We start from the raw sequence: 11418 nt of genomic DNA on the forward strand, positions 1-11418 counted from the left end.
AAACTAACAATTAATCAAAACATATTGGCTAAAGTGTCATCTAGCACCATGAACTATATTCAATTATTCATGCCGCACCCTGAACTTTCATATAGTATATATCGAGCTGCAAACCAAAATAAAAAATTCACCTAGAACTTTTAGCAGGTTTCCAGGTCTTCTTGCTGACATGACGTCTGATGTGGCATTTCTCTTAACCTTATGTTGTCCATGTAAGCGTTTACATATTTAAAATTAAAAAAAAAAACAAAATTATTATATTAAAATAACCCGAATTTTATTCTCTTTATTTTTATAATGTATACTTTTCAATTTTGCAATTCCAATGTTCATTTTTTTTTTCAGAATTTATATTTTTTGTCCAATTTATTGTTTAGTATTTTTTCAATTTTCCAAATTTATACAAATGCTAATTTTTTTGTTTGTATTATTTGTTTTTTTTAAAAAAAAAAAATTATTTTTAATATTTAAATGCTTACATGGATAACATAAGGTTAAAAGAAATGCCACATCACTTGAAAACCTGCGTCATGTCAGCAGGAAGACTTGGAAACCTGCTAAAAGTTCTAGGTGAATTTTTTATTTTGGTTTGCGGCTCGATATATACGATATGAAAGTTCAGGGTGTGGCATGAATAATTGGATATAATTCATGGTGCTAGATGACACTTTAGCCAAACATATTTGATAGTAATTAATTAAAACATTAATGAGTTTTCAAATGAACAATATTTCTAAGGAGTCTATAACTATAAAAGTCGCGTGCATACAATGTAAATTTCAAAATCTAAAAGCAATTAAATTAAAATAATTATAATTAAACTTCACATTTTAAAAACTTTACTATATAGAGTCGTTAAAACATACAAATTCTGGTTTGGACTTTGTTCCAAGAGGCCAAAATATTATAACTAATTACAAAAAACAGACAGACAGAAAAAGGCATAATTAAATTGTGCACGAAAGACATTAATGGGTTTTGCTTAGACAACTAGACAAGTCAACTAGCTAGCTTAGGGTTTAGAGATTACACGTAATTGAAAAAGAAAAGAAATTAGAAAATGAAAGAACAAACCTGCATTTGTGGAGACGTTAAGCTATATATGTTATTAGCTGCCATTGAATGATGAGAAGACAAAAACAATTGAAGAAAATCAAGAAAGAGACAACATATATGCATGCTATGCATCTTCAAGTTTTTCACATTCAAACGTGTTGGTTTATTCCTGGTTTAGTTTTGTTTCCTAGTTAGCTAGTTTTACCTTGTAGTAAATGATAAGTGTAATTTTAAATTTGTGAGAAAAATTTTCAAATCACTTCTTCAAACCAACATAATATTTTGTTCGTTAAAATATAGGTAATATTAATTGTCATATATGTTGAGAAAATTGAGTTTGTCACTTTAATTTGCGAAACTGAGGCTAAAGAGCTAATATTAGATACAACTTTTTTAGGTAGTGGAATGAGTAAATCTCTACTAACATGTTTGATTTTATTGGATAGAGAATGAATAGAAATTGTCACTGGTCATTATTATTTAAAAAAATAAAAACTGATCAAATTATACCATACAAATGGAGGATAAAAAATAAAGTGAAAAAATGTGAAATATATATTAACTATAATTTGTTTAGTACACTCAACGCGTACTTATCACGACGTATGCTTTCCAAAGTCTCCCAAAATTCCCTTATCATTTCCTCTAATTCTGCTTTGCTTTTCTATATATATTGTCTACATTTGTAGCAAGCTAAGCTTAGTGGATCTATCTCCATTCAACTCAAAACTATAAGCTAACCATAAAGGCACGCATCTTTTATTATTATTATTATTATTATTATTATTATTATTATTATTATTATTATTTCTTTTTATAAAAAATGAGTATTAATTTTAAGTAAATATTCACCACTACAATATTTAAGAAAAAGAATATAGCATTTGACTGTATACCTTTCAATTTATTAATGACCTTAATTCTTTTTTTTTTTTTTTTTTTTGTTGTCCAAATGTATCTCTCCAGCCGATAGCCAAAAGACTAATCCTCTATCCCAACGGTTAGCACACTAAGTAGTAGGAGATTGACCAAATGGTTTGCTCTATTCACATGAGTGGAGAACTTAATTATTTCTATTCATTAGTTAACACTTTAATTAAAAATAAAATACATAATTTGATGTGGACCTAAGTAGTTAGCTGTTAGAAGATGGGGATCTTGAAATGTTAGTGGAAGATGCATAATTTAATGTGGAGTCGACTAGCCGACCTAAAATATTTGATCCTTCTTTAGATATTTTTGTCTCTTCAAATCTATATTTTTCATAATTATTTAATAACGTTTATGCATACAAAGTTATGAGAATAAACTAGATATATTTATTATCCTTTATTTTTATTCAATAGCTGATGCTTTTATGATTTTAGAAAATGAAAATGGGATAGATTTTAATAGACGAATTCAATTCAAGGTTAATCTAGTATGATACGGATATAAATGAAATGTAATCTTTCATGCTAGTTACAAATCAAGCTAAGTAAGTTACTTGCTCTGTCATTTTGATAGTCCCTAGTACGATTTTTAATACATCAAGCTACATGTTCTTCATTGTCCAATCTTCAAATTCCAAGGGTTGCCACCAAATCACATTGAGTGAAGATTATCCAACTCTTTTAACCGTAAATAGAGGGGTTTTGTCTAAACAGATAGACGGACAGTTAGACATAATCTAGCTAGATGATTTTTTGAACCTTATGATGCATTGAAGGCTTGCTTACTCGTTAAGTCTCCCAATCTTGAAAACTTCAACAACTTTTAAGCTCCAAGAAAGGTTTTATTTATAGAGGTAGAGTGCTAAAATTCAAACAACTTTGAATTTATCCGTTGGCGCCATATGAGATGGTAGGTGCCAAAAAAAAATTGCCATCTCCTCCTTTTACACTACACACTATTGACTCTTGAGTATTAATAAATACCTTTTAGATGAAAGTATTATTTTGTCTTCAAAAGTAGCTCTGTAGACATTCTAAATATCTCTTGAAGTCAAGAGTCTTGAAGGTGTGATCAACAACTTTTTTACTTTTTTTTTTTTTTCAAATAAAGACATACTTTATTCCTCGTACCGACATTTACCGAATGTATTTCTTCCAGTAGACCTTCGATCTGCTGCCTTGAGAAGATCTATCATACCATGATTTAGATAGTTATATTGATTCCAATCTTTGCTAGATGATAAAACGTCATCTAGAAGACCTCAACACATGAATTCAAGGGTTTGACGTTGCCATGCACAAATGGTAAGCCATGTTGACAAATATGCTGAGTAGCCTATAGTGATTTTCCAGTTATGTTCGTTGAAAGGATTTGTCGAATGACCTATCAAGATCTACTAGAAGCATTCGTATTGACAATTGCTATGAGATTTACTTGATGACTTCTACTAAAGTAAAGATTTGTTGTACAACGATCTGCTGATCATAATCTCTTCCAAACGAGATTTGCTAATTAAACTTAAAAAGAATAAGCTGAGTCCTATTTTGGCTTTATAAAGTGTCCTAACAAACATAATGTAATAAAAAAAAATTGAGGGTACTAAATTCCTTACTACTTTACAAATAGTAACATCATCAAAGTCTAAACAATATTACTCCTAAAAGTTTTCCTCTTTTCGGTGATGTCCAAAATATTAAGATAGAAAAACCTTATTAAAGCACACTCAAGTGTTATGCACACACACCTGGAAAACATACATTTTATTGACCATCAATAAAAGTATACATGTGAAGTTATTGTAACACGTTTTTTTTTTCCAAGAATTCTACAAATTAAACTATGGCCAAACTTACAACATGAATTGTAAGATATAACATCAAAGCCTTGAATGTATGTTATAGGACGGGATCGTGTTACAGGCCTACGTACAGGACTTGAGTGGCAAGCCAGGAGAATGGGGGAATTCGGTGATCTACCTATGGTTGTAAGCAAAGAATAATTGCAGAAAAAGATAGCGAAGGAACTTAAAGAAAACACAAAAGCTTTTTTGAAGTGCCTCTTCTCCCAATCTTTCATTTAAATTGGAGTTTATTACCGAAATGGTCCCTCGACTATTGCAAAATTACCAATTTGGTCCTCGACAATTTTTCGTGCCTAATTAAGTCCCTCGACTTTGAAAATTTTAACCAATTTGGTCCCGATTTAACGGTAAAATAAACGTAGGACTAAATTGGTTAAAATTTTCAAAGTCGAGAGACTTAATTGGGCACGAAATATTGTTGAGGACCAAATTGGTAATTTCGTAATAGTTGAGGGACCATTTCGGTAATAAACTCTTTAAATTGAAAGCCAAAGATTCAATTCTCCCATGATCATTACACGGGAAAGAAAATGCTTAAATACTAGCAGAAACAAAAGCCTATCCTAGAAAACAAGAAAGAAAACTAATAATAACGTTAACAAACAAGAAAAAAGGAATACAAAATATTTATATTGAAAATGTCCCTAAGCTGTCACCTTTTTCTTCCTCCTTTGATAAGTTCTACCAATGAATGTATCAATACCCCCTCCCTGAAAATCAAGCTTGTAGTAAGGAAATAGCTCCTGGAAATGCGACACAGACTCCCAAGATGAATCGTCTGGAGAAGCACCTTCCCATTGCACTAGATCTTCGAGCACCCCATGATTCAATCGGGAACGAAGAACGTCAACGGGCTGGAGTAAAACTTACCATCCTTGACAAGCGGAAGCACCAGAATCGAGCAAGGAGGATCCCCGAAAAGCAGCTTGATACGGGACACATGGAAAACATCATGGATGTGAGAGTCGGTGGGAAGTTCCAGTTGATATGCCACCTTACCGATCAATTTTTTAATACAAAACGGTCCAAAGAATTAGGTGACAGTTTATTGAACACTTGGCGGTGAATAAACAGTTGTCGGTACGGATGAAGTCACAGCCAAACCCACTCGCCAACCTGGAAATTGATATCACGGTGGGTGCAATTGTAGGAAGCCGTCATACGGACTTGCGCCATCCGAAGGTGATCACGAACCTCGGTGAGAACCTCATCCCGTTTCTAAAACTGAACATCCACAGCGTGGAGTTTGGACGCACCGGGCTCATAGGACAATAGTCTAGGAGGACCTCGACCATACACAACATGAAAAGGAGTCGCCCCGATCGTAGTGTGATGCGAAGTGTTGTAGCAATACTCCGTCCACGGTAACCATTCCACCCACTGGCGAGGGCCGTCACCCACGAAGCAACGCAAATACATTTCTATCGGGCGGTTGGTGACTGATAGGTGCCAAAAGTACCTACTTTTTGGGTCGATTAAGGGTTGTTGACATCATTTAAGTGCCTTTGAGTGAACCGATATGTGGTGTTTACGCTTTGATGTGCTAACAATTGCAAGATTGCTACTTTTAGAATGTCTTTGAAGTAATTCACTAGGTTCGGGGTCATGAAGAAGTCGGGAGACGATGCATACAATCAACGGGAAGAAGTACCGACCTTGGCACACTCGAAACCAACCCGAGCAAGCAAAAGAGCTAAAAGGAGAGGAAAATACCCTGTCCACGCGTGTCCTGCCCGTGGAACCTTTCCAGTAGCCCTCCACGCCAAGCTTCCACCCGTGGACATGGCGTGGATGGCCAACTTATGCCTAGCGCGGGAAGTATTTTAAGAGGGGCAATTTCATCTTGGAGAGGAGTTCAATTCAGTTTTACACTTCCATTTTTTAGATTAGAGAGCTAGGGTTGAGAACGTAGAGAGAGGAAGTGGAAAAATCGTTGGGAAGAAGATCAAAGATTGGATTGTGATTTGGATCATTCAATTTGGTAATAAGTTTTCTTCATTTTCTTGTAATCCTTTCAATTCCTATTTGGTGAACTTTTGCAATTGGAATTTTGTCAATTTATCTTCTTACTTTACATTCTTGCTTTTGGATTGAAAATTGAATTGATGAGGTTGATGATCATGCTTGTTAGTGGCTAGTCCTTAGTATTGGATTAGGATTTGAGGATTTTGCACTCATGAATTGAGATTGTTGAATTGGGAATTGACTTACCTTTGTTCTAGCTATGTTGTGGGTGTGATTTTAGTTGATCTTGTGGGATCGAGGGCCCCGATCTCTCCAAGAATCTAAGATCACACACATGGCGAGATATCGTAAGTGTGTGAGAGCTCGATGCTCACATCTCCCGCCCTTTATCCGAAAGGGTGAGGTCCAAAGGGGATTCGTAGACCAAGTGTTCGATGAAATTCCCCAATCGAATGAGGATTGGGAGACCGAGTGTGACGCCACTTGGTATCGTGCGTTTAGTGCCTTTAGTTAGGCCAAATGGCAATTCAATCCCTATCGTAGCCCGAGAGTGCAAGATCTGACGAGTTCTAATCCCATCCACTTCGCTTTGATTGTGTTTAGTCTACATGCATTACTTTTGTTAAACCAATGTTTTATGTTCCTCTTGCTTCCAAGTTGTTGCGGTAGTTAATGGGAGACCGACTAAACTCTCCAAGTTGCCATCCTTGTAAACACGACACTCAGGGAACTTATCGTTTTAACACCTCCACACCACTACGCAAATCAACACTTTTCAGTGACTTCTGTTTGACCATCGGTTTGTGGGTGGTAAGCGGTTGAAAAAGCTAAGGTGTAGCCGCTAAGCCGGAATAATTCCTTCCAAAATGCGCACGTAAAATTTTTTTTCCTACCACTTACCATGGTTTTCGGAACCCCATGCAACTTGACTACGTTGGCAAAGAAAACATTGGCGACCAGTAACCGCCATGAATGGATGTAACAGTGGAAGAAAGTGAGCATATTTGGAGAAACGGTCCACGATGACCAATAAGGCCATTTTGCCATGAACCCTTGGTAAACCCTCCACAAAGTCAAGTGGCACATCACTCCAAACGAGGGATGGGATTGGCAAGAGCTGTAAAAGGCCAGCCAAACGTAAGTTTTCCCACTTGCTACACCAACATGTACCACACGAGCGCACGTACTCATGAACAGAGGACTTCATTCCGCTCCAATAAAATTCCTTTGAATCCCGGAATAGAATTTTTTTGGTGCCCTCATGCGTGGTATCATGAATACCTAAAGTATAGTACGAATAAAGTCAGAAGTTGGAAGGAGATAAACGCGGTCTTTATACCTGAGGATACCGTCACGTAAAGACCATCGATCATCACACGTGCCGGCATCTATACGAGCGAGCAAGGTCTTGTCCTTTGGGGAATCGCTTAGCTCACGGGCAATTAAGTCCAACAATGACGATCGAGGGTCAGATAATGCAAACAGTCGTGGTGAGTTTTTGTCACGGCGAGATAGTGCGTCCGCAACTGCATTTAAGGTCCGGCGTGGAACTCAACTTCGAAGTCATACCCAAGAAACTTGCTAATCCAATGCTGTTGAGGAGATGTCATAAGTCGTTGCAACAGGAATTTGAGCTTTAATAGTCTGTGCAAATCAGGAATTTGAGGCTTTAATAAGGACGTCAAGGGGGCTGCCATTAAGCCAAAATCTTTAATAAATTTCCTGTAAAAACTCGCTAATCCCAAAAACTCGCGTAAGGCGCGAGCTAACTGTGGCGTTGGAGATTGAGAATAGCGAACGAACATGGTAGGTTGCCGTCGACATACCTAGAAGCCCTTGGCTGCAAAGAAGCGGGGCACCAACTAGGTGCGCCAGAACAAGTAATTGCGTGTGGTGAGCATAATCAACACAAAGTGGTGAGCTGACATGAGTGGGTTTGGGGAGGTGGCGGGAGCATGAAGGGTGGCGGCAGTGATTGTGCGTTCAGAGGAGTGAGTCGACATGGTTTGGTGGGGAGAGAGAGGTGACCCTATTGCGCTCTGATACCAAGTGAAGCTGTAAAGTCAGTTATCTGATTCAATCCAATGAGAGTATAGATTATACAATACACCAGGAAAGCCTAACCTACACCTACACAATATGTTAGTAGTTATAGCCTAGTAAAACTAACAGTAGCCACATATAATCTAATATCTTTAACAATCATGTGTCTCATCCTATTGATTATCTTGGAAACAAAACAATGCAGGGAGAATAATTTTGAGAACAATTGGTTGTTGTTCTTGTGTTTCTTTAATCTAATTAAAATATTCACTGACAAATACAAATTGTGCTCATGAACTATGGTACTTATGCAATCATGTTAATTTGGAACTAAAATTAATTAATCCATCAATATTAAAATAAAATATTTTTAAAAAAAAAAGAAAAAGAAAAAACGAGATTTTTTAATAGTTACATTTTCACTTTTATTCGACAACTATCTTTGTGACTGTGTTTTTGTTATTGATCTTTTCAAGTTGACTAAATGTAATTCAAAAGATTTAAAATTTCCTCACATAACCAAAAGGGGGGTGTGAAATCTTGGTGGGAGTAATGAAAATTTTAATTGAATTTAATCAATTTTAATAAACTGAAAGTCTAAAAGCGATCAAATTAATATTTGATGATAATAAAAAAGTATAACATTATTATAATCAAGAGAATACAAATTTAATCAATCCTTTTAAAAATTTATTACATGAAATAGAGTTTAATGTTCAAACTATATTGATAGAGTTAATGCCATATGTGGTCATCCGAGTAGAGTGTTGTTGTCACGTTTAATCTTAAACTTTCAAGTTAACCACCCGTGGTCCTTCAACTTTGAATTTTTAACCAGTCGCAGTCCTTTCAGAAGTAAATTAAGGGCAAAGTCATTCTTTTAGAAAGACCACGACTAGTTAAATTTTGATAGTTGGAGGATCACAACTAGTTAAAATTTGATAGTTGAACGACCATAAGTGATTAACTTGAAACTTGAAGCACCATGGGTGGTTAACTTGGATGTTTAAGACTAAAAGTGGCACAATCTCTCATAGTAGCCCTTGATATTTAACTTCTAAGGCCCCAAAACGCTTATCATCTACAGTGAAAACAAAGGTCCTTAGAGTTGTTTGCTACTGAAGATGTTTCTTTATATCTATTGTTAACAATGACACTATAGCTTTGATATTCCCTAAAGAAGTTGATGTGTATGTGAACAACGATGGAATGGCCTAATCATGAAAATTCTTGAGGGCTTCATAAACCTGGTTGATGAACTTGACCTAATTGTGAGTGTCATCCAAGAGTGTTTGTGTTGCCTCTTGTCTTTGTTCCAAAATAGAAAAGCGACAGAGGTTGATGGCACTTAGTAGATCATCTTTATGGGCATGAAGTTATTCTAGTCGAGCTTGAGAGTTGGTTGTAAAATCTACTTGAGGCACTTGAGGATGAACTGAGGGCGTAGTCACCATTTGAGCTCCTAGTGAGTCAATAAGCTTAGTAGAAGTGATAGTTTGGGTTTGAATCCCCACTTTTACTGACCGTGCCACCTCTACAGTTGGAGGTTCAAATGTCATAGGCTAAACTATGGAGAGGTTTTCCAATGAATTTCTTGGATGGGTAACATCTACTACTTCATCCATAGCGTTTTAGCCGATTAAGCGTCTACTACTTGTTGGAAAAAATGGCATAAATGGCATTTTAAGTGGCCATTTTGTGGTATAAATATATGTAGGATCCACATCCGATTTGGGTTGGGTCAAAGTGGATTCGGATTCTTCGTAATGAGATGAAGAGATCGATATATTATACGCTCAAAATGGATAATGAGTGAATGAGAAATTAGTTCTCAAAGTAGACCCATTGAGATGGAAAAAGTGTGAGAAAAGCTTTAAGGAAAGCATTTGTCCCACATTGGTTTGGGAAGAGGATTTCACCCACTATATATACAAGAGGCTTTTTAAGGCTAATTAACTTGTATGGCATAGAGGCTCTCTCTCGCGCGGGGGGGGGGGGGGTGTGCAAATCAGATCCCAAAATGAGCCTGAAAAGGCTTGACTCGTGTACGCCAGCACCTGCGGGCACGAATGTCGTCCGGAAAATTGGCTGCCCGGCTGGCCTTGCGGGTGATTTTTCCATCTCATGCGACCTCTCGAAGGTGCGCAGCAGCGCCGGCACTGCGGTTCGAGAGCGATGGTAGCTTGCGATAACGGGCGATTTTTCTATCTCATGTGACCTCTCGAAGGTGCGCAGCAGCGCCGGCACGGCGGTTCGAGAGCGATGGTAGCTTGCGATAACGGTGATCTCCTAGTCGCACTAGTCGATCTCTCGTGGCTAACAGTTGAACTCTCGAAGCTTGCACAGGCCGGCCTACGGCCTATCATAGCTTTGAGTCACCTCTCGAAGGCGATCTTCGACGCGTAACTGCAGTGACCTCTCGCCAAAAACGGTTCACTTCCATAGTGACTGTTCAGGTGATTAACTCAATACGTTATGGAATTAATATAACATTAATTCCAATATTTATTTTTGAGTTAATACCATGTTAGTGGCAGAGTTATTACTTGGCCCGTGGGTGGAGGTTACAATGCTAGATTTGAATGCTATATTGAATGTGATTGATCCATCATCTCCTATATATTTCTAGGTGAGCAGCAGATTTTGTAAGAGTGTGAGTGTGAGACAAACACACAGCATATACGTGATATACATATACACGAAATACTTTTCCACCTCGAAACTCTGCTCAACCTTCCTTCAACTTGCGATAACGGGCGATTTTTCTATCTCATGTGACCTCTCGAAGGTGCGCAGCAGCGCCGGCACGGCGGTTCGAGAGCGATGGTAGCTTGCGATAACGGTGATCTCCTAGTCGCACTAGTCGATCTCTCGTGGCTAACAGTTGAACTCTCGAAGCTTGCACAGGCCGGCCTACGGCCTATCATAGCTTTGAGTCACCTCTCGAAGGCGATCTTCGACGCGTAACTGCAGTGACCTCTCGCCAAAAACGGTTCACTTCCATAGTGACTGTTCAGGTGATTAACTCAATACGTTATGGAATTAATATAACATTAATTCCAATATTTATTTTTGAGTTAATACCATGTTAGTGGCAGAGTTATTACTTGGCCCGTGGGTGGAGGTTACAATGCTAGATTTGAATGCTATATTGAATGTGATTGATCCATCATCTCCTATATATTTCTAGGTGAGCAGCAGATTTTGTAAGAGTGTGAGTGTGAGACAAACACACAGCATATACGTGATATACATATACACGAAATACTTTTCCACCTCGAAACTCTGCTCAACCTTCCTTCAAGCTACCTGTGTTAATCCCACGTTCTCGTTCGTCGAGTCCCAAGTTTGTGTGCTCAAACGCAGGGATCGTAGTACGTTTTATCCTGGGAAACCTAGGCCGCAACGCTCCAGCACCCCGGGAGGCGGTAAATAAGGTTTTAAGGACAGAGGCAACTCGATGGTAGCTTGCGATAACGGGCGATTTTTCTATCTCATGTGACCTCTCGAAGGTGCGCAGCAGCGCCGGCACGGCGGTTCGAGAGCGATGGTAGCTTGCG

The sequence above is a fragment of the Ipomoea triloba genome, chromosome 8 (genome assembly GCF_003576645.1).
Source record: "Ipomoea triloba cultivar NCNSP0323 chromosome 8, ASM357664v1".
Lineage (NCBI taxonomy): Eukaryota > Viridiplantae > Streptophyta > Magnoliopsida > Solanales > Convolvulaceae > Ipomoea > Ipomoea triloba.